The 23,677-nt window shown below is 44.9% G+C and overlaps 1 protein-coding gene across 1 annotated transcript in view; it reads left to right on the forward strand.

Moving 5' to 3' along the window:
* The window catches only part of RREB1 (ras responsive element binding protein 1), a 387,040-nt gene that overhangs the window by 92,346 nt on the left and 271,017 nt on the right, over positions 1–23,677 (forward strand).

Consider the following 23,677-nt stretch of genomic DNA (forward strand, 5'->3'; position numbering starts at 1 on the left):
ACCGGGCATCTCTGCAGCCAGCCATGAAGCTCTGTGCAATGCATGCTCTGAGGCATCCTGTGTAAACTTTACTCCCCTCCCTGACTTTTGTCTAGAAAACCAATTGGTGGAAGGAGGGGCTTGCTTTCCGTATGTAGGGCTGCTTCTTAAGAAATAGCCCTGTGCACTTGTTTGTGCCTATCATCCCAGGGAGCAGACGGCATCTATTCCTGCCCTCTGTGGGGTTGCCTAGAGAATACTCTGAGGAGAAAGGGGGGTGGAGTGCACGGTTAGGAATGGGGTGTGTGTCTCTGTGGTTGGGAGGTGGGGGTGGGAGGAGAGAAGGAGGCAGGCGCAGTGGGGATGGGCTGTGTGAAGGAGTGATTCAGCTGGAGCTGGAAAGGCAGATATTCTTGTGAGGTTAATGATTACAGCAGGGCTGTGTCAGCTCTCAAGAGGAGAGGCTTTTTGGGCATCTGTGGTCAGATCAGTATACGTGAGGTTGCAGAGGGTGAGGTGGGGGATCTGTAAACTGTGGCTCTAATTGGAGCCCCTGCTCTTCACTTCCTTTCTGCCTCCCTCCTCGTGCAGTAAACATACCATATATAGTAGGGTTCATGCTCACTATAACACCCCAGCCTCTCTAGTAACACAAATTCCTTGGCTCACAGAGAACAGGCTGATAAATGGGATGTGCTGCTTATAACTTAAATATCCCACACCCCTGTTTTCACTTTCTAGGTTGTGGTTTGTGAAGCACATGGTTGTGATAAAGACAGTTCAAATCTGGAAACCAGGATGGCTGAAAAACATGTCTCTCTCTGCTCATAACAGCTGGGATCTGCCCTTCATTTTGAGACTGAAGAAACTAATTTTGAATCCATTTATTTTCCTGTTGGTTTCCTCCTAATCCCTCTTTTTTTTTTTTTTTTTTGCGCTTTCAGCTAGGTATGAAGCAGCTTTCAGCTGGGCTGTGGCAATCTGAGCCTTTATGTGCAGCTCCCTGGTAGATTCCCACCTTTTAAAATTCCTTTCCCAAAAGCTCAGCCATTAAAACAGTTCTGTAATTGAGAACCAGGGATAGTGGTCCCTTCAGGAATGGCACAGGTGTGTTGATCCCTCTATCACAGGATGAGATGGGACTTCCTTCTTCAGGGGGCTGTAAATGTTCCCTCCCCCCCCCCCCTCCTTCCCATTCAAACCTAAGGAGCAGAAACTGACCTTGGGAACAAATCTAGGATTTCCTGCAGGGGGCAGCAGACACAGCACCCAGAAGCCTTCAGACTAACTGCGATTGAATAACTTGTTAATGTGCAGTTACTTTTGCACATATGAAGGGGAATCCTATAACTGGGCACCCACATTTATAGCTACTTGCATATGTAAATGTGCAGAAAACTGGCACTTTCCTGGGTGAGTGTAGGAGTAGCCTAGTGGTTAGTGCAGCGGACTGTGATCCTGGGGAACTGGGTTCGATTCCCACTGCAGTTCCTTGTGACACTGGGCAAGTCACTTAACCCTCCATTGTCCCAGGTACAAATAAGTACCTGTATATAATATGTAAACCTCTTTGAATGTAGTTGGGAAAAACCACAGAAAGGCGGTTTATAAGTCCCATTCTCTTCCCCTTCCCCCTTTTTCACGAAGTGGTAGCGAAGTGATTAAGCGCTGTTCTGTAAGGGCATTTAATTGGCATAGCAAATAAATGCAAGGGGGTGTTCACATGGTGCTGCCACTTAAAGGAATCTGCAATACAACGGAGAACTCGAACGCCCCACGGGAGAACACAAGGGCAAGTAAAAGTGGGATGTTTGACCATGGAAAAACAAATCCTGGAGACTATGATCTTGGAAATGCTTATTTATTTGTTATAAAAGACTCGACACAACTGTTGATTTCCATATATGTTTGTTGTTTGTTCTTACCTTTTATCATATGTTTTATGCATTTATCTTATACATATTTTTTAATTTTTATTTGTATACGTATGTTTTTTATAGACTCCTGATGCAGGCCTGACGGCCGAAACACAACAGTTGTGTCGAGTCTTTTTTAACAAATAAATAAGCATTTCCAAGATCATTGTCTCCAGGATTTGTTTTTCCGTAGTCAAACATACCACTTTTACTTGCACCGCTGCCACTTAAAGCGCACAACTTACGGAATACAGAAGTTACTTTTGCCCTTGCTACATTTATGTGACTGCAGTTATGCCAGGACTATGGCTGGTGTAACTACGGGTGCGTTTATGTAGGTGTGCTGATGCTGGGCAATGCCTGTATTCCATAAAATAATCCTTTTGCCCAGTTTACCATTATAGAATGTGCTGTCACCTGCATGGCATCACAAAGGGTGGAATTCGATATCATGCTCCATAAAAGCAAACCACATTTCCGGGTGGTGGGAAGGAATGGAAGGCTGGCTAATTTGAAGACCTGTGTTTTGTGTTTTGGTTTAGGTGCGTCATTATTTGCTTTCCCTGAGTTCTGTTTCTTAGCTCAAGGTATTTAGTGGCGAGGCCAGGGGGCCACTCCCTCTACAAGCTCCTGGAGTAATTTGGGCCCTTGCATCCTTGTGGTGTTGTGCCCTGGAGGAACATCCTGATTCCCAGAGGTTTCTTCATGAGTGATATATCGTTTTCCTTATCCCTAGTGCATGGATTGCAGTTTTGCAAAGTACACTTGTTTTTTGTTACGTTTGCATCATTTTGTGCAGTTCTGTGCACTGGGTTTACCTGTAGCCCTTAGTGGAATGAGCATTGACGTGATTTACTTTGAGTCTTCTGTGTTCTGGCTCTCTCCCAGAAGTCATTTTTCCCCCTTCTGAGCGGCATGACTATCTATTTATTGGCGTTCCTTTCCTTGCTAATTTTTAATGTTTTAACTTTTTATAAACCACTGTGATCTCTTGACAGCTAATTGCAGTATATCAAGCCTAAACGTAAACAAATCTCACCTTGGCCTGAATTGGCCTATTCCCATTTATTGAGACCCCGTTTAGTGTAGTCGAATTCTAATGCATTCCCTCCCGTAGGATGCTTTGAGAGCAGAAAACATGTGTGTGGTGGGTTTCGACTTGACAAGTGGGTGTAGAAGTGACCAGGGTGCACATTTTGGTGGCAATGTTTAAAAATTGGTGCCTTAGTTTAGGTGCCCCAGTGCCGTGTGCTGAGTGCCAGTTCTGTAACAGCGTTTTAGTGCCAAGATTCCATTATAGACGGTGTCCGGAAAAAAAACAGGACCCCTTTCATAGTTTCAAAATACTTTGCATTTGTTTAAATATTTAGTAGTATGACCTTTGAAAATACATTAGCCTAACCTTTATTAGGAAAAACTTTTAGCAAACACTTGGTGCCGTATGCCTTATTTTGTCACAAGAATGTAATCGCAACTTTATCTTCTTCCCTGAACATCATTTTGCTAAAACAGATCTTAATGGTCACTTCCTGAATGATTGAGTATAACAGTAATTGAATATATACACTGTTTGTGTATCACTTCCTGAATGATGCCATTTTGAAAACAGGAATCATCTACTTTTCACAGCATCTTGCAGTAGCACCTGTCAATAATAGTAATACATTACATTTACATTTCTATATCGCAGTGTCCCTTAACAGTTCTATGTGGTACACAATACAAATATATCTATTTTCAGGTTAACAAGTTAGGTAACATCAAGCTAATTTAAAAAAAGATCATAGAAATAGGTTTTGATAGCTTTCTTGAACACAGAAAAGCAAGAAATTAACTGAATGACCAATGGCAGTGAGTTCCACCAATGCGGTGATTGATAGAAAAACGTACAGTTGTATGGAATTTTGTATATCACACCCCTTGGACATGGGTATTGTAATAAAAGAGGCAGTCTGCTATCTAATACTACATTTCTGAGGGGCCCTTTTTCAAAGGCGCAGGTAGTGCTCCCAATTGGTACTACCATTGGGGTAGAGGCGCATGCTGAATCCCACGGTAACCTGCAGCACGCCTACGTTGGCACGCGTGGCTTGGTTATCGAGTGGGTAGCATGTGAGCCCTTACCGCTAGGTCGGCTCAGGTTGTAAATAGGCACACACTAGTTTTAATATTAGCCATTTCCCGGCCCATTAAAAAAATGACATTTATTGCAGCCGTGGTAAAAAGTGGCCCAGCGTGTTCCTAAAAGATGCTCCCACACTACCGCAGGCCATGTTTTTACCAAGGCTTTGTAAAAGGACCCCTGAAATATGTATTAGGTTCCTAGATATAACAGAGTTTATCCTTGGAGTATTAAAAAGGTAACAGAGCAAAGTTTAAACAATATACAAGACCTAACTGGGAGCCAATGAAGCTTTTTCAGCAATGGAGAGACAGACATGTACCTGGAAGAATGATAAATTTAGATATGCTGCAGTGTTTGAAGTCACCTTAGACACGTACAGCACATTGCAGTAGTCCAAGCATGACAGAACAAAGAGATTGTTCCAATAATCTGTAGGTTGACTGATTTCCTCAGGGTTTTAAAAATCATTGAGTTAATCTGGGTTTCTAGAGTTAAATTCTCGTCAGAGGTGATACCCAGTATTTTTAGATGTTTTTCCAATTGTAAAGAGGTTCCTTGAATCTTTATGGTGGAAGGCTTATAGTTGTTTAGTACTTGGAGTTTAGTTTTATTGTTGTTTCATTTCAATTTGGAAGCAACTGGGGTCCCGTTTTTCCGGACACTGTAGAATACTAGTGTAAATTGGCATTGTTGCACCCATGTTTGGATGCACCTTCTTACAATGGCAAGTATAAGTTGGTGTGCCAAGTGATGTGCATAATTTATAATATTCTATAAACTACATTTGTAACTGTGAGACCCCTCCCCCCTTTTTGCAGTGAGGCAGTATGGCACTTAGGTGTCTGTGTGCATTAGGTGTTATTCTAGAAGGTAGTACCTGTTAGTTGATGGTGCCTTTGACTTGAGTAAATGGCACATACCTTTAGGTGCCAGTTTATAGAATTGCCTCATTTCTGTCTGCAATGGCCCTTTTACATTGGCTTTGTTTAGGTGAGTTATCTGGCCACCTGGCACTTTAATAGACAAAGGCTCAACAAATTCCGGATGCCAGGTCGCTATGGTGCCTAGAAATTGTAGCCTGGTACCTGGGATTTCATACCCTCGAAAGTGTTTCCCCCCCCCCCCCCCTAGTCACAGTGCTGCCTCTGAAATGGCTTTCCTGGCTCTACAAAGCGATAGGGCTCTCCACAAACTTGAGCTGTGCTATACTGGAGGTTTGGAAACTCACATGGAACTGAAAACCATGAGACTTTCTGCATAGTGTGGCTTGCTGTACAGAGCCAGGAAAGCCGTTTCAAAGGCAGCGCTGTGAATAGGAAGGCAAAAGCTGGTGACTATGAGAGACTGGGGGGTAGGGGAATGAGAGAGGATGACTGGAGGAAGGCTGGTGGGGGACATGAGAGTAACTGTCTGGAAGAGGTGGCACGAGAGAGACTGGCTGGGTGAAGACTGGAGGGGGCAGGAGAGAGACTGGCTGGGTGAAGAGTGGGGGGCATGTGAGAGACTGGCTGGGTGAAGACTGGAGAGGGCATGAGAAAGACTGGAGGGGGCACGAGAGAGATTGGCTGGGTGAAGACTGGAGGGGGGCACGAGAGAGATTGGCTGGGTGAAGACTGGAGGGGGGCACGAGAGAGATTGGCTGGGTGAAGGCTGGAGGGGGGGTACGAGAGAGACTGGCTGGGTGAAGACTGGAGGGGGGGCACGAGTGAGACTGGCTGGCTGAAGGCTGGAGGGGGCATGAGAGAGACTGACAGGGTGAAGACTAGAGGGTGGGGGCAGGAGATAGAGAGAGAGAGATTGATGAGAACCCAGGCCATGGTGATATGTGAAACAAAGAGGCAGTTGCCTCTTTGCTTCACCTGTCAAGGCAGTGCTGTCACACAGCTGACAGAATACTTTGGGAAAGGAGACTGCTGGCTCTGCTAGTGACTTGCAAAGGCACCTTGAGGAACTGATTTATTAAAGTTGCTTTTCCAGGGACATAGAATAGGAAAGGAGCCTTAGTAAATCATTTTCTGAAAGAACTGCTGCTAATCTGCCAGGGGATTCCCATTCCTCTTCTCCACCCCCCACCCCTCAAGAAAAGAATAAAATTCACTGTAGACAATGTTGGAGGGGCGGGGAAGGAGAAGCGAGAGAGGTCTCCAGCTGCTGGTTCCTAAGTTTTTGGACTGGCTCCTAGATTTAATGAAGATTTGTCAAGGCCTGTACTAGACCATCTTTACCACTTAAGCTGATTAGCTCCTCATCAGTCTGCCCTGTATGAAGCCGCTTTACTGAGAAGTTATTAATGGAACATACGGTGACCACTTACTAATTTCCAGATCACTAATTACGGCTCCACCATACTAACAATGGTCTCTTGACAAGGTGTTCATGGTAATACTTGTGCTTATGGGTGTGTGTACTATATTATACTAGTAAAAGAGGCCCGTTTCTGGAGCAAATGAAACGGGCGCTAGCAAGGTTTTCCTCCCCAACACCCCCCCTTCTCCCTCCCTCCCTCCCTACCTACCGACTCATTCGTCGTTGTGACGCCATTGCTCCGCACCTCCTGAACGCCCCCGTACGCCATTGCTCTGCCCTCGGTGTGTGACGCCATTGCTCCGCCCTCAACGTCATCACGTTTGTGGCGAGGGTGGGGCACGGAGACTTGGCGATTTAGGTGGCTTCACCACCATGAACCCTTCGAACCTGTCTTGAAGGAAGTGACGTCAGTGGCTTGGCTTCACTGACGTCAGTGTCTTCAGAACGTTGAGGGTGAGTTTTATTATATAGGATATTTTAACAAATGAACATAGTAACATTGGAGATGACGGCAGAGAAAGACCTGTACGGTCCATCCAGTCTGCCCAACAAGATAAACTCATATGTGCTACTTTATGTGTATACCTGACTTTGATTTGTATCTGCTATTTTCAGGGCATAGAAAGTCTGCCCAACACTAACCCCGCCTCCTAACCACTAGTCCCGCCTCCCCCCATCGGCTCTGCCACCCAATCTCCGCTAAGCTTCTGAGGATCCATTCCTTCTGAACAGGATTCCTTTATGTTTATCCCATGCATTTTTGAATTCCGTTACCGTTTTCATTTCCACCACCTCCCGCGGGAGGGCATTCCAAGCATCCATCACTCTCTCCGTGAAAAAATACTTCCTGACATTTTTCTTGAGTCTGCCCCCCTTCAACCTCATTTCATGTCCTCTAGTTCTACTGCCTTCCTATCTACGGAAAAGGTTCGTTTGCGGATTAATACCTTGCAAATATTTGAACGTCTGTATCATATCACCCCTGTTTCTCCTTTCCTCCAGGGTATACATGTTCAGGTCAGCAAGTCTCTCCTCATACATCTTGTAACGCAAATCCCATATCTTTTTTGTAGCTTTTCTTTGCACCGCTTCAATTCTTTTTACATCTTTAGCAAGATACGGCCTCCAAAACTGAACACAATACTCCAGGTGGGGCCTCACCAACGACTTATACAGGGGCATCAACACCTCCTTTCTTCTGCTGGTCACACCTCTCTGTATACAGCCTAGCAACCTTCTAGCTATGGCCACTGCCTTGTCACACTGTTTTGTCGCCTTCAGATCCTCAGATACTATCACCCCAAGATCCCTCTCCCCGTCTGTACATATCAGACTCTCACCGCCTAACACATACAGTGGGGGAAATAAGTATTTGATCCCTTGCTGATTTTGTAAGTTTGCCCACTGACAAAGACATGAGCAGCCCATAATTGAAGGGTAGGTTATTGGTAACAGTGAGAGATAGCACATCACAAATTAAATCCGGAAAATCACATTGTGGAAAGTATATGAATTTATTTGCATTCTGCAGAGGGAAATAAGTATTTAATCCCTCTGGCAAACAAGACCTAATACTTGGTGGCAAAACCCTTGTTGGCAAGCACAGCGGTCAGACGTCTTCTGTAGTTGATGATGAGGTTTGCACACATGTCAGGAGGAATTTTGGTCCACTCCTCTTTGCAGATCATCTCTAAATCATTAAGAGTTCTGGGCTGTCGCTTGGCAACTCGCAGCTTCAGCTCCCTCCATAAGTTTTCAATGGGATTAAGGTCTGGTGACTGGCTAGGCCACTCCATGACCCTAATGTGCTTCTTCCTGAGCCACTCCTTTGTTGCCTTGGCTGTATGTTTTGGGTCATTGTCGTGCTGGAAGACCCAGCCACGACCCATTTTTAAGGGCCTGGCGGAGGGAAGGAGGTTGTCACTCAGAATTGTACGGTACATGGCCCCATCCATTCTCCCATTGATGCGGTGAAGTAGTCCTGTGCCCTTAGCAGAGAAACACCCCCAAAACATAACATTTCCACCTCCATGCTTGACAGTGGGGACGGTGTTCTTTGGGTCATAGGCAGCATTTCTCTTCCTCCAAACACGGCGAGTTGAGTTCATGCCAAAGAGCTCAATTTTTGTCTCATCTGACCACAGCACCTTCTCCCAATCACTCTCGGCATCATCCAGGTGTTCACTGGCAAACTTCAGACGGGCCGTCACATGTGCCTTCCGGAGCAGGGGGACCTTGCGGGCACTGCAGGATTGCAATCCGTTATGTCGTAATGTGTTACCAATGGTTTTCGTGGTGACAGTGGTCCCAGCTGCCTTGAGATCATTGACAAGTTCCCCCCTTGTAGTTGTAGGCTGATTTCTAACCTTCCTCATGATCAAGGATACCCCACGAGGTGAGATTTTTCGTGGAGCCCCAGATCTTTGTCGATTGACAGTCATTTTGTACTTCTTCCATTTTCTTACTATGGCACCAACAGTTGTCTCCTTCTCGCCCAGCGTCTTACTGATGGTTTTGTAGCCCATTCCAGCCTTGTGCAGGTGTATGATCTTGTCCCTGACATCCTTAGACAGCTCCTTGCTCTTGGCCATTTTGTAGAGGTTAGAGTCTGACTGATTCACTGAGTCTGTGGACAGGTGTCTTTCATACAGGTGACCATTGCCGACAGCTGTCTGTCATGCAGGTAACGAGTTGATTTGGAGCATCTACCTGGTCTGTAGGGGCCAGATCTCTTACTGGTTGGTGGGGGATCAAATACTTATTTCCCTCTGCAGAATGCAAATAAATTCATATACTTTCCACAATGTGATTTTCCGGATTTAATTTGTGATGTGTTATCTCTCACTGTTACCAATAACCTACCCTTCAATTATGGGCTGCTCATGTCTTTGTCAGTGGGCAAACTTACAAAATCAGCAAGGGATCAAAAACTTATTTCCCCCACTGTACGTCTCCCGTGGATTTGTACTCCCTAAGTGCATCACTTTGCATTTCTTCGCATTGAATTTTAATTGCCAAACCTTAGACCATTCTTCTAGCTTCCTCAGATCCTTTTTCATGATTTCCACTCCCTCCCGGGTGTCCACTCTGTTACAAATCTTAGTATCGTCCGCAAAAAGGCAAACTTTACCTTCTAACCCTTCGGCAATGTCACTCACTAATATATTGAACAGAATTGGCCCCAGCACCGATCCCTGAGGCACTCCACTGCTCACCTTTCCCTCATCCGATCAAATTCCATTAACCACCACCCTGTGGCGTCTGTCCGTCAACCAGTTCCTAATCCAGTTCACCACTTCGGCCTGTCAAGTTTATTCAAGAGCCTCCTGTAGGGAACCATGTCAAAAGCTTTGCTGAAATCTAAGTTTCCCAGTCTCGTAAGGGCGTCTTAACCTTTTTCACAATCCTGTTAAAGCAGCACAGACCCCTGGGGAACCCCACTATCTACCCTTCTCCATTGAGAATACTGACCATTTAACCCTACTCTCTGTTTTCTATTTCTTAACCAGTTTTTTTTATCCACAACAGGACACTACCTCCTATCCCATGGCTTTCTAATTTCCTCAGGAGTCTTTCATGAGATACTTTGTCAGTGGCTTTTGAAAATTCAGATACACAGTATCGATTGGCTCATCTTTATCCACATGTTTGTTCACCCCTTCAAAGAAATGTAGTAGATTGGAAAGGCCCTTGACTAAATCCATGTTGGCTTTGTCTCATTACGTATATGCTCTGTAATTTTGGCAGAAAATGGATTTTGGGCCAGTTTCGGCACCGAAATCAAAACCAAAATTTGGTCAACCTCTGGCCTAGTGCACTTTTGGTTTTTCCCTTGAGCATTCCTTCCTCCTGTCTTCTGAATTTTGTGCCTTTTGAGTACCATCACATATGTTTATCTGCATATCTACCTTCTGTTTTAGACAGTGTGAAGGAACAAGTAATTGAACTGGTTAAAAAAAAACACACAATAGCCTCTCAACTCCCACTCTAGATTTTTGTCTACCCAAAAGAAGTTGCCACATCTGTAAGTGGTAGCATTTTCGTGGTGATGTCATAGAGTCTCCCATCAAGAAAGATCAGGATTGTATTGAATATTTTTAATTGAATGATGTGATTTTTTTTCCCCCTGACCTGGTCAAGGCCTGAAAGCCATTAGATTCCATTTGTCTTTGAAAAGTGTTTTGGATATCTTCTAGATATGTGTATGTTCAAGGGATTGTTAAATGAGGATGCCTAGATTACAGAATTGCTCTTATTGTGTCTTTTTTAACATACATTAATTCTATAATGACACAAGACAGTAAAGAACCCCCCCCCCCCCCCATCAGCATCCTTTCAGGCATAAAGAACATTAACTGCTGTGTCCATGCCTACTTACAGCATCCCATCCCACTCACTAGCCTCCCACAATATGCCCCTGCTGTGCCTTATTGCTTAAATAGAGACCCCTGCGACCTGCCACTCAGTCACTGACAAGGCATTTCATTTCAAAATCCCCTGGCTCATTGCAAATCCCATTCTACCCCAAGTTAAAAAGTTGCCCAGATTTAAATACAAGTGTCTCAATAAAGAAATCCCAAAACACTTTTCAAAGACTTGACCTACAAACAAAGTGGAATCTAATGGGCCTGCACCTGTGTATGTGCAATCAGGTTGCCTAAGTACTACATAAGTACATAAGTAGTGCCATACTGGGAAAGACCAAAGGTCCATCTAGCCCAGCATCCTGTCACCGACAGTGGCCAATCCAGGTCAAGGGCACCTGGCACGCTCCCCAAACGTAAAAACATTCCAGACAAGTTATACCTAAAAATGCGGAATTTTTCCAAGTCCATTTAATAGCGGTCTATGGACTTGTCCTTTAGGAATCTATCTAACCCCTTTTTAAACTCCGTCAAGCTAACCGCCCGTACCACGTTCTCCGGCAACGAATTCCAGAGTCTAATTACACGTTGGGTGAAGAAAAATTTTCTCCGATTTGTTTTAAATTTACCACACTGTAGCTTCAACTCATGCCCTCTAGTCCTAGTATTTTTGGATAGCGTGAACAGTCGCTTCACATCCACCCGATCCATTCCACTCATTATTTTATACACTTCTATCATATCTCCCCTCAGCCGTCTCTTCTCCAAGCTGAAAAGCCCTAGCCTTCTCAGCCTCTCTTCATAGGAAAGTCGTCCCATCCCCCCTATCATTTTCGTCGCCCTTCGCTGTACCTTTTCCAATTCTACTATATCTTTTTTGAGATACGGAGACCAGTACTGAACACAATACTCCAGGTGCGGTCGCACCATGGAGCGATACAACGGCATTATAACATCCGCACACCTGGACTCCATACCCTTCCTAATAACACCCAACATTCTATTCGCTTTCCTAGCCGCAGCAGCACACTGAGCAGAAGGTTTCAGCGTATCATCGACGACGACACCCAGATCCCTTTCTTGATCCGTAACTCCTAACGCGGAACCTTGCAAGACGTAGCTGTAATTCGGGTTCCTCTTACCCACATGCATCACTTTGCACTTGTCAACATTGAACTTCATCTGCCACTTGCACGCCCATTCTCCCAGTCTCGCAAGGTCCTCCTGTAATTGTTCACATTCCTCCTGCGACTTGACGACCCTGAATAATTTTGTGTCATCGGCGAATTTAATTACCTCACTAGTTATTCCCATCTCTAGGTCATTTATAAATACATTAAAAAGCAACGGACCCAGCACAGACCCCTGCGGGACCCCACTAACTACCCTCCTCCACTGAGAATACTGGCCACGCAATTCTACTCTCTGCTTCCTATCTTTCAACCAGTTCTTAATCCATAATAATACCCTACCTCCGATTCCATGACTCTGCAATTTCTTCAGGAGTCTTTCGTGCGGCACTTTGTCAAACGCCTTCTGAAAATCCAGATATACAATATCAACCGGCTCCCCATTGTCCACATGTTTGCTTACCCCCTCAAAAAAATGCATTAGATTGGTGAGGCAAGACTTCCCTTCACTAAATCCGTGCTGACCTTGTCTCATCAGTCCATATTTTTGTATATGCTCTGCAATTTTATTCTTAATAATAGCCTCCCTTATCTTGCCCGGCACCGACGTCAGACTCACCGGTCTATAATTTCCCGGATCTCCTCTGGAACTTGTTTGCAAGAAGGTGAATACATGGAGTGTGCATGGGGGGGGGGGGGGCGGGGGACAAGGGCAGGGCTCCCATTTATGAGCGTAACTTGCAGAATACTGCAGTGCTGCATTTAGGTGTCCACATTTATGCCAGGTCTGTAGCTGGTTTAACTGCAGGTACCTAAATGTTAGCTGTGCCGATACTGGTATTTTGTAATGGGACCTGGGCATCTAGCTTCTGTTATAGAATGGGCTCCTACCGCATCCCTTCGGGGCACCTAAATGAATGGGGCCAATATTCAGACTGCGGGTGGTAGGTGGGCTGCCTCCTGCATTCGGTGCTGAGTCCAGATATTCCATGCCGGGCTGTTTCTGGTGACTGACATAGAATATCTGGTTTACTTTTGGCCGGTTTAAACATAACTGGCCAAGCCGATATTCAGTGCTGGTTGGTTATGTTTAAACCGGCCAAAGATATTCGAGGTCTTCACGTGGCCAAATATGGCCACCAAATTCATACTGAAAATCGGTGGATAGCCGGTTATATTGGGCATTATAAGCAGCTAGCCACTAGCTGCTATCCGGCGATATTCAGCGGGAGACGGCCGGTTAAATGGTTTTGAATATCGGGGGGGGGGGGGGGGGGATGTGCCCAATTGTAGAATTGTCCCAAGATGAAGTGCCTCTTTGCTGGGATACTGGTAAAAGCTAGAACTGAATTCTTTCTGTTTCATGGTTGAGCAGCAAGGCACTGTTTTCATTAGGATTTCACGCCTACCTTTTTCAGTTGTAGCTCAAGGTGAGTTAAACTTGGGTATGTACAGTAAACATTTTGCTTTATCCCTGGAGGGCTTACAATCTAACCCCCCCTGTTTACTAAGCCATGCTAGCATCTGCCTGTACTAATGCAGACACAGCCCATTCACTTTGAATGGGCCGTGTTGGCATTGCTGCGTGGCTTAGTAAACTGGGTGGGAGATAAGTTTGTATCTGAGGTAGTGGAGGATTTAGTGACTTCCCTACTTTTTATTTTTGTTACATTTGTACCCCACACTTTCCCACTCATGGCAGGCTCAATGCGGCTTACATATTGTATACAGGTACTTATTTGTACCTGGGGCAATGGAGGGTTAAGTGACTTGCCCAGAGTCACAAGGAGCTGCCTGTGCCTGAAGTGGGAATTGAACTCAGTTCCTCAGGACCAAAGTCCACCACCCTAACCACTAGGCCACTCCTCCACTCTTTTTCAGCTCATTGCCCATTAAGTTACTCTTCCTTAACCACCTGAGATGTGGTAATGTGTCATGCCATTACAGTATGCACCTGCCACGCTTTACTGAAAATATAAAATGATTGATTTTTTTAAAGTCTTTTCATTGTGTTTCCATTTATCTCATGTTGTTGTGAAAGGAGATGTGTAATTTAAAACTATGATCTTGCTAAGTTAGTAGTTGAAGAAATAAAACGTAAAACTTTTGAAGCTGGTCGGGGGTGGGTTATTGGTTAGTGGTAGTAGTGTGTGTGTATGCGTTGACGTGCATGAAGGGACTTGGGTTAATTTCTCAACTCATATTTTCTGCTCTCCGGCTTGACTGGGGTTGCTGTACAGATTACATTCACAGCTTATGGGGTAGGGTCCCAGTCTCACAGCAATGCCATCTACTGGCTAGATTAAAGCCCCTGATTGTAGGAAACTGCAGTACGGAGCCCTTATTTGGGAAGTGACAATAGAACAGTGGAAACAAACTCCACAGACAATTGTGAATAAAGTTTTTTATACCCTTGATGGCAGGATCCCAGTCTTGGCTTTGACTGAATTGGAGGCCCCCAAAAAAGAAAATGTCACTTCTCCACCCCCCCCCACCCCTCACCAGCCGACTGCAAAAGAACATCTCTCAATTTTTTCTAATTTCATTTTCATATTAAACTCTTCATTGGTATATAAACAACCACAAAAACTGCTAACACAAAAAAGAAAATTAACCAAAACACAAAAAATTGTATATTAAGTTACGAACTAATGTCCAGAATCTGTGCTGTGGTTCAGATTACATTTTCTAATTCCATTCTGGATAGTGGGCTCTTATTAGAGTAATTTTCCTAGAGTTTGTTTGATGTCTTGATCCTGTAATGTGCTGGAGGAGGCTCCTGGTGACCCCTTGTTACTTTATTTTCATAAAAGAAAGAGCATCTCTCAGAGGATAGCAGAGCTGGAGTAGGCTTCACCCAAATAAGCTGTTATTAGAACTTGGTATCAGTGCCCTTATCTTCAGTTTTCGGTCACCTGTTGAGTGATTGGTAAATTGAAGATCTGACTGCGTGTTCGGCTTAGTACTTGAACAATAAAAAAAAAAAAAAAAAAAGGAAGAGCAGACATTGAAAATTGTACCAGTCTGTGTGAGGAGGAAAGAGCTAGAGGCAGATTCTTGTTGAAAAAGCCAAATGTATCACTTTTCCTCAGTTGGACAGTGTTTCAGATGAGTGGTGCTGGACACCAGTTTCACTTCCCTTCATGCAATCCTGTTTCAGAACATCACTTCACTTTTTGTGAGAGAAGAAAATCATTCCCATCCTTGAATTTCAGTAGCGTTCAAAACAGCAAGTTGCTGTGTTTTTAAAAGTAGTTTTGTGTAGTTAGAACTCTTTAAATAATAGCATCTCATATCTGCCAAGTTTTTAGACAAGAAAGCGAGCAATCATATGATCCTAATCTGTCTTTCAAGAACCAGAAAACCCATGAAATTTTATTCTTTTGAAAATGTGAGAGTTCCCCTGCTGTGGGTTTTTTTTTTTATTAGTTTTAGGTGCTCACTATTTAGTTGAAAGATGTTTCAGCAGACCCACCTGTTTTGTATTTGGGTTTGGATTTTAGATTTAATTGCATTTGTAACTCACCTTGAGCTCTGATTTACAGTCAGGTGCAGTAAATTCATTCTGTGTGTGGTGATTTGAGGAAAATTATTTTTATTTGTGAGGATTTATTTATTACATTTTTGAAAGAATTCACTCAAGGTGGGCATTTAAATACCCTTGCCTAGTGATGTGGATACTCGCATATACATTAAACAAGAGAGAGAGGATACCTTGGCTGAAATAGCCCTGAGTAGCCTAGTGGTTAGTGCAGTGGACTGCGTTCAGTTCCCACTGTAGCTCCTTGTGACTCTGTGATTAACTGGGTCAGATGCAAGGTGAGAGGGCTAAATATCCTGGACCTTCCTTTACCCTTTGCCTTGTAGAGGCAAATGAAAACTTGTGGCACTGTTCCTCATCGGAGGCCATTAAGGCTAAGCTGCAAATTCAGCAGAGGAGGAAACTGCTAGGACAAAAGAATAAAAAGAGGTAACAGAGCTGAGCAACCTGAAATATTGCAAATACAATTTCTTTTTATCTGTGTTTTTCCCCCACAAATATAAGGGTCCTTTTACTAAGATGTGCTAATAATTAACTGGCGCTAAATGATAAGTCACCCATTATATTCTTATGGGCGTCTGATCATTTAGCGCTCACTAAATCTATTAGCACACCTTAGTAAATGGAGCCCTTTGTGTATTGACCCTCTGACATCAGGGTAAGAATTTGTGCTAGAGGGGTACACAAGAAGCAATAGAAAGACATAAAATATAGCAATCTTTGTCAAGAAGGGAGACAAAAATGCCACGAAGGTTACACCAAAATGATACTACAAAATTCTCAAAAGCACCAGAGACCCTACAAGAAAAAACCCACCCTGGGACACAGTTTTTTCCCCTTTAAATTAAACAAAAAATCCCCAGAACTTTTATTGGATGTATTTACAGGGCAAAAAGCAAAATAGGAAAAACAGAAATTCAGTTTGTAAAATCACAACAGTTTTGTGCACAGGTTCCTCTCTGAGGCCCATGTACTCCTTTTCTGGGTTCCTGGGCGTGCCTCTTCTCTTTTTCAGCTCTTCCTGGTCCACAGCCATGCACCCCGGATTCCCACACAGAATGCTGCAAAATACTACCACTGAAACAGCTCTTAATCTGAATCCCTCTGTCGAACTTTGAGGTCATTCAGTGTCAGAGCCGCTGGACAGTCCAAAAAGAAAAATCGCTTCTCCTGAAATATCTCCCATGGGAAATGTGCTTGGGTTGCACAGGGGATTCTGGTCCCTCACTTACAGAACAGGACTTGTCAGGGGGATGGCTATATAACTCGAGTGCAATATTTCTTGCCCCTGTTGCTGCTGCCGCTATCCTCTTCTTTTCCAGGCCAAAGGGACAAATAGATTCAGTGCTGGTGCAAGGTCTTTTAACCACAGGCCCTTTCTTGCATGCTGTCATGCTCTGCCCACCACCTCCCCCGCCCCCCCCCCCCCCCCCCCCCCCCCCCCCCGGCCCCTGACAGGAAAGTCATGTATTGGAAGGGGAGCAGGATATGGCAGCACTTGAGCAGGGACCTATGGTTAAAAACCCTGCATTAATGTTGAATATGCTTGTTCCTTTGACTTGAAAAGAGGGAGTGCAGCGGTGGCAGCAGTGAAGGCCTTGAAGGAGGGAAAGAGGGGGAGAAGCCATATGGTGGACATGGAAGGTGGGAAGATGGAAATGCTGGACGATGAGGGGGATGGGTAAGGCCTTGAGCTGCTTTTAGGGTGGAGTAACTGGGCTCATGGCTGAAGATTCACTTAGGTGAGAGCATTGGATATCCTGAGGGATACTCCAAACCTTATGGAGGGACAGTGTACCGTCCTAGGCACCCAGTTGTACTGAACCAAAAACCTTTGTGCTTTTTGCTTCAGATCCTCTTCATGTTATCTCCTTTTCTCCTCTCCAGTTCCTTTCCTTGGTGAAGCTTAGCCTGGAGTAGCACCTCTCCCCCTTTGAGACCTAGCTAGTCATGAAGTGAGCAAATCTTCCTCAGCAGTCCCTCAGCAGAAATAGGGCCGTCTATATTTCTATAACTAAATTCAGGATGGCAGGCCTGTCCCCCACTACATCACCTTAGGCATAGATCACACTAGAAGCACAGACTCTTTAAACTGTTTCCATTATAACAAATAGGAAAGACTTGGTGTCCTTTGCAGTTATCAGCTTAAACCTGAAACCAGAATTGCAAATTGTCAGAGGTGAAATGAATTGGATATTTTAAAGAATTGTGGTACCTAATATTTTTAAAAGGAAAGAAAGTTTTATCTCTGTGGTATTCATGGCAGTTAAAAGCCAACTGAACAAAATCACGTTTGGTTCATTATGTGTAGTGTCAGCTACAAATGGGTGACAGTGTGGTTTGCATGACCTCACATAACCAGTTTGCTGGTATAGCAATTTTTTTTTCTCTATGAAGTTCCAGTTTCTTCCAGTACTGTGACGGTGCCTGAATCTAGAGTAAATGAGTGGGCAAAGCATGGCTCATGGAATTCTTTCTAACCCCCCTCTGCATTTGTGTGTAGCTAGAATAAAAAAAATTGATGGGTACCTTGCTTATGTTAAGACACACGGCACAATAAGCCAGAAGGAATACTTTCTCGCTACCCTCCCCTCCCCTCCCTCAGAGGCAGCGGAACAACTTTTTGTTTTGGGACCGAAGCTCTGCTCCTAGCTCCACCTTTAGTTCCCAAGTTCCCATACCGATTTACATTTAATTTTATGTAAATCATAAATCATATACCCCCTAATTCTTTAACAGGATGGTTAAGCCGGTACGTCAAGCTCCATCTCTGGCCGTCTTCAAATCTAAGCTAAAAGCCCACCTTTTTGATGCTGCTTTTTTAAGATCTTGCGAGCCGGTTGTTCTGCAGGGCGAGCCGGCTCCGGTAAACGAGGTAAGCATGGCAGGAGGGCGCCACAAGCCATGCTTACCCCGCTTACCTCACCTCCCACCACTGCCCTTGTTTGCCTGTGCCGCCCTGGGGGGGGGGGGTTAAATCGTTTTTATTACCTCCGTCAAAGCGGCCACGTCATTGAAAGCCCTGCCCGTCTCTAGCCTTCCCTTCGTGAGTTCGTTCCCTCAGAGTCCCGCCTTCTGACTTCATTTCCTTTTCCGCGAGGGCGGGACTCTGAGAGAACGACCTCACGAAGGGAAAGGCTAGAGACAGGCAGGGCTTGCAATGATGCGGCCGCTTCGACGGAGGTAATAAAAAAGATTTAAACCAACTGTGGCAGGAAGAAAAAGGGGGATGTTGTGGGGAGAAGAAGGGCGGGTATGTGGATATGAATGGGAGGGAAGGATGGGGGCGAAGGAGAATCGCTGGACATGGATGGGAGGGGAGGGAGGGGAGAGAGGAGAATCGTTGGGTATGGATGGCTGGAGGGGAGAGAGGAGAGTCGATGGGTATGGATGGCTGGAGGGGGCAGGGGAGAAAAGAGAATCACTGGGTATGGATGGCTGGAGGGGGGCAGGGGAGAGAAGAGAATCGCTGGGTATGGATGGCTGGAGGGGGGCAGGGGAGAGAAGAGAATCGCTGGGTATGGATGGCTGGAGGGGGAGAAGGGGAGAGAGGAGAATTGCTGGGTATGGATGGATAGAGGGGGGCAGGGGAGAGAAGAGAATTGCTGGGTATGGATGGATAAGAGGGGGTTAGGGGAGAGAAGAGAATTGTTGGGGATGGATGGATGGAGGGAGGGCAGGGGGAGAGCAGAGTTGCTGGACATGGGTGGATGGAAGGGAGGGCAGGGGAGAGGAGAGTTGCTGGACGGGTGGATGGAGGGGAGAGGAGAGTTGCCGGACATGGGTGGATGGAGGGGAGGGCAAGGGGGAGAGAAGGGTTACTGGACATGGGTGGATGGAGGGGAGAGGAGAGTTGCTGGACATGGGTGGATGGAGGGGAGGGCAGGGGAGAGGAGGGTTGCTGGACACGGATGGAGGGGAGGGAAGAGTGAGGAAGGAGATGAGATGAGGGAAAAGGGAGAAAATCTGCACGCGGATGAAGAAAATAGGCAGAAGCTGGATCCAGTGGACAGTCAAGTCTGCGGAGGACCCAGCTTTTACTTACGGATGTAGGGCAAGAAATGAAGAAGAAAGGCGGAAAGTAAAGAAATAAATGGAAAGGAAGCCCTGGAAACGCAGTTAAGATGACAGATAGCAGCAGAATCAGATACTGGGCCAGCATGATCAGAAAAACAAAGTCACCAGACAACAAAGGTAGAAAAAAATCATTTTATTTTCATTATAGTGTTTGGAATATGTCCACTTTGAGAATCAGCTGCTCAACATTAAAAGTTTATATTCATTTACTTATTTATGGCATTTTATCCTACATTAAACATGAATTAGATTGGAACCTGGGATCATTAAAAAAAAATTTGCCTGGAGAGAGTAATGCATTTCCCCCCCCCCCCCCCCCAGGCTCTCTCCCTGGCTATAGCCAGCTGTGCAATTGGGGGGGGGGCGCAGAGGTGTGTGGGGGTGCAGAGGTGGACACGGGGCGCAGACAGTGGTGTGCTGGTAAATGTTTAACAGGCTCTCTCCCTGGTCCACCTCTGTGCCCCCCCAAATTGCAGAGCTGGCTAAAGCTGGTTAGAGAGCCTGGGGGAGGGGCAATGCATTACTCTCTCCAGGAAAAAAATTTACCTTTTCTTTTCTTTTTCAAAAGGTAGAGGTGATGGCAGTGATTCCCATAGGCTGTCCTGCCGCTGGTCCCAGCTCCTTCTCTCTATTGCTGTGGCCTGCATCTGAGGAAACAGGAAATTACATCAGAGAGGCGGGCTGCAGTACAGAGAAGGGGCCAGGACCGGTAAATTTGAGGAAGGGGGTTGAGGAAGGAAGGGCGGGGGTGATGCTGCCTCAGAAGAGTGCTGCATGAGGCTCCCTGCCTCAGTTGGCCTAATGGTAGGGCCGCCACTGTGCGCATTGTTATGGAATATGCTTCAATTTCCATGTGGAAATCGAGGTGTGATTTTAGAATCCCAGGGATAATGTACAGTTACGTGAATAAGTGCTAGAGTGCTGTTCTAGAATTTACTATGAGTTGCACACTAAAACGCCACGTTCAGGCATGAACAGTTATGTGTGTCATAGACCTGGAGTAACTGTTCATGTCAGCATTTAAGCACATCAGTGCCAACTTACTCTAGTATTTTATAATGGCATATTGGCACACAGATACCGTTATACAACTGGTGCTCAGTACGTGGCATTGGCGCACCTAAATTGTGGCGCCCAGTTACAGTATTACTCCCATAGAGTATTATTATTCATTCACGTGGGAGATTCCCAAATCAATCAGTAAAACTTCCAGCAACAGATACAGAACAGAAGTAGAATTAGAATAACATTCTCTTCATCAATGAGAGCAACATAAACTCCCTCCACTATACTGAGAAGTAACGCAAAACATTTTGCAGATAGACGCTCAATGTGCACTAACCCTACCTATGAAAAGTCAGCACTGCAAATATTCTAGAACACCAGAACACCTCCAGCTGGACAAAGAGAACAACGATACACAGAATCTACATGTTATAAAAATCCCAAACCGTTACCTAGTATTAAGAGAGACTACAGATTAGAAACAAGTACCTAGACAAAAAAAATGAAACTGAAACCCCAAGAAACCAGACTATAAGCAGCAGAACATTGAAAAAAGGGTGATAAAAAGAGATTTGTTCCTGTATAAAACAAAATATTAAAAATCAAAATTGTGTGTACCTTTTGAGCATTTTGTTTTTCTATGTGGGCTGGTCCTAATCTCTTTACTACATCCTCTTGATTTTCTCCCAAGTCCTTTTCCAAGATCGAATTTCCATTTACTGCTTTTCACTGTCCATCTTCTTCCGTTCCTCGCGTCTGTTTCATTTTTCTCTATTTCTCATCTGCATTTTTAAAAATGTACATATAACTAGATTTCATTCCTCCTTGAGTGGAGGAGTAATAGCTTTCAGGCTTGCAAGCTTTATATAAGAAATTAAATAAAAATAAATAAATACCTTAATTACACGTGTATGGATATACATAGTGGCTGGTATCTCCTGTGACCCAGCATTGGTTTATGTGCTAGAAAATCAGTGTTCATTGTCAATGAAAACTGCCGTGAGAAAAGCTAAGAAGGGCTTGGCCTCAACAGACACATCTCCATCATTTGCAAATATAGTTTTTCCATTCCTGGTGTAGGGAATGACATAAGATTCAAAGTCTCAGAAAGCTTGGTAAAATGACTATAACATAAATTGTTTGCTTGATGACTGACTGAGCTGCCTTTATTGTGCTGTGTACACAAATCAGGATTTAAGGAAGAGCCTGGGTTCATTTTCTGGCTGAGGATATCCTAGACAAAGCATGTCTGTTCCTGCTGCATGTGCTGTTATAGGTATTTTAAAATAAGGCTGTATGTTGAGAGGATATTGAAAAATACTCTACAAATTGAGAGGGTCTTTTACATAACCGCGCTAGCGTTTTTAGCTTGTGTTAAAAATCAGATTTCACTTAAACGGTGGACGCCCATTATATTCCTGTGAGCATCTCAGCGTTTAGTGCATGCTGATTTTTTAGCACGAGCTAAAAACGCTAGCGCAGCTTTGTAAAATGATCTGTGAAAGATTGAGGGACACATCTTCTAGGGGTGACCCGAGTCACGTGGAGGGGCATTTTCAAAAAGGACGTCCAAGTTTTGATGAAGACGTCCTCGCAAAACGTCCCCATCCAGGGGCGGAGAAACCCGTATTTTTGAAACAGGATGGACATCTATCTTTTGTTTTGATAATACGGTCAGGGACCCCAAATGCTGAAATTTGGTCATCCTTAGAGATGGTCATCCCTAGACTTGGTTGTTTCTGATTTTCGGCGATAATGGAAACCAAGGACACCCATCTCAGAAATGACCAAGTGCAAGCCATTTGGTCGTGGGAGGAGCCAGCATTTGTACTGCAGTGGTCCCCTTGACATGCCAGGACACCAACCGGGCACCCTAGGGGGCACTGCAGTGGACTTCATAAATTGCTCCCAGGTACATAGCTCCCTTACCTTGTGTGCTGAGCCCCCCAAAACCCCCAACCCCCAACTGTACACCACTACCATAGCCCTTACGGGTGAAGGGGGGCACCTAGATGTGGGTATAGTGGATTTTGGAGGGCTCGCTGTTTACTCCACAAACATAACAGGTGGGGGGGGGGGGGGGGATGTGCCTGGGTCCGCCTGCCTGAAGTGCACTGCACCCACTAAAACTGCTCCAGGGACCTGCATACTCCTCTGATGGAGCTGAGTATGACATCTGAGGCTGGCAATCAATATTTTTAAAGATGTTTTTTGAGGGTGGGAGGGGTTAGTGACCACTGGGGGAGTAAGGGGAGGTCATCCCCCATTCTCTCCAGTGGTCATCTGGTCATTTCGAGCACCTTTTTGTGCCTTGGTCGTAAGAAAAATACGACCATTTAAAGTCGTCCAAGTGTTCGTCAGGGACGTCCTTGTTTCTTTCGATTATGGGTCGAGGACTTCCTAGTGTTAGGCACGCTCAAGTCTTGCCTTCGCTATGCCTCCGACACGCCGCCTTGAACTTTGGCTGTCCCTGCGACGGAAAGCAGTTGGGGACGTCCAAAATCGGCTTTTGATTATACTGATTTGGACGACCCTGTGAGAAGGACGCCCATCTTCCGATTTATGTTGAAAGATGGGCGTCCTTCTCTTTCGAAAATAAGCCCAAAAATGACCTGGTGATGTGTTTGCCCCAGTGCTACCTCTATTGTTGAAAACAGGATTTGATTTTTCTTTGTCATGGTAATGTACTAAATGATATCAGATAAAGCCAGTGTGGTCCACCTAGTCTGTCCAGTGAAGTGATGGTTACCCATTGCCTATGCCTTTTTTTACAGTTGTAAATATGTTCAATAACTTATATTACTACGATGAATGTTATGTTTTATGATGTGATGTAATATAAATGTTAGTTTTTTTTTTATACTTGATCTGCTTTGATCTCCATGTTGCAAAGGTAGAATATAAAAACTGAAATAAATTCACAGTCTCTGCATGACTGTTGACATCTACTGGCCAGATGTAGCACTCCTGATTTGTAGGATTCCAGAAGGTGCTGGAGTGGGTGTCACACTTCCCCCCCCCCCCCCCCCCCCACTCAGCTGAGAACTTTGTGCTGTAATTATTGGATGTTGGGGGAGGATGTAAAATAGGGAGGGAGGGAGGTGTCTGTAAAGGCTAGTATAAACAAATTGGGTATTTGTACTCTTATGAAAGTTGGTTGAGAGGAATAGTCATCAGTAGACTCCAAGTATCTCCACTCCTCATTCTGAAATCTGATTGTTTAAAAAAAAAAA

The sequence above is a fragment of the Microcaecilia unicolor genome, chromosome 1 (assembly GCF_901765095.1).
Source record: "Microcaecilia unicolor chromosome 1, aMicUni1.1, whole genome shotgun sequence".
NCBI lineage: Eukaryota > Metazoa > Chordata > Amphibia > Gymnophiona > Siphonopidae > Microcaecilia > Microcaecilia unicolor.